This window comes from Brassica oleracea, chromosome C4 (assembly GCF_000695525.1).
Source record: "Brassica oleracea var. oleracea cultivar TO1000 chromosome C4, BOL, whole genome shotgun sequence".
Taxonomy (NCBI): domain Eukaryota; kingdom Viridiplantae; phylum Streptophyta; class Magnoliopsida; order Brassicales; family Brassicaceae; genus Brassica; species Brassica oleracea.
The window spans coordinates 26,298,573-26,299,905 of NC_027751.1; positions in this window are offsets into that span (position 1 = coordinate 26,298,573).

The following is a 1,333-nucleotide window of genomic DNA, read 5'->3' on the forward strand; positions in this document are numbered from 1 at the left end:
TGATTTTATTATGAGAAGTGTTTACATATTTATACTACTTTAGGAATAGAAAAAGACTTAAGAATGTATTAAAGACAAACTTAGTAAATTGAATCTAGATGAGAAATTTAAAGACAATGTATTAAAACTCTTGGATCTCAGATCTGGTCAAAGAGACTCTTCGGCTAACGTCCAGGTTCGTCTGAACCAAGTGGTTCATTCGCGGTAAGGATCAAGATGTGGGCTGGACGATCCATACGGCTCAAATTCGCGAGAACTGAAGGTCTCCTGATTTGCAAATTGCATAACTCCCACATCTGAACTCCGTTTGATCTGATTCTTCTTCGAGGAGCTCTGTAATTGAGTTGAGAACATTCTCCAAGTGATTTCATGCGAAGAGGACTCGTTTGTTGGAAGATATGAGTCAAACAATGAACATATATCATTACTGCTTTCCATGATCAAGCCATGCATGTCTGTTTTGTCCGGTGTGCTACTCAAGGGCGCATCACTCCCCCTCTTTAACTGAACCCTAGGCTCATTCATTTTTTTACCATCAGTTTGTTCTTTAGGAACATCAACTCTTGATGGAGCATTTTCAGCGGGTATATCATGTCGTATCTGTGAACCCATTTGGTAACTGGTTTGCCAAATTATGCAAATGCACAATTTCCTGAATTTCCTATTCTCTTTAATTCATAGGGGGGTCAAGGTGTAACAACGATTGTGTACACCATATAATATCTTTAGGAATTTCTCTAATTCCTCCCCCTAACAGTGGAAATTCATTCTCATTAAAATGGCAAACGGCAAATCATGCCATAAACATATCACCAGTTACTGGTTCAAGATACCTTATATACGGTTTGTTCTAACTCTTCCAGAGTTTTATACATTTCCGAGAGCATCTTTAACTCTCCAGGGACTACTAAATATCAAGTCGCAACTCAAGTCGTTTATCTCCTGCCAGACATTTCAATATACTGCATCTATTTTAAATTTTCTCCAGTGACCTTGGAACAAGCCGTTTTTCATACCTCAAGGTCATTTTTTATTTCATTCTCTGGAGAAATATATACCTTGGACTTTTGGTCCAAACATTTTTCGTTTTTCTAACGAGCTTTATATCAAATTGATTGCCTCATTCACTCTTTGGCTAATCAATTCACTCTACCCTCATATATAGAGGTAGAATCATGATCCTTATTTATATAGCGCTTTTTTATTTTATTGTCGACAATCAATTTTCTCTGTGGTTCCATCTTTTTACCCGTACTAATATGGTTAATCGAGATCTCTTTATCATCATCAATGATTTACCCAGGTACCTGACTATTATATTAACCATATCAAA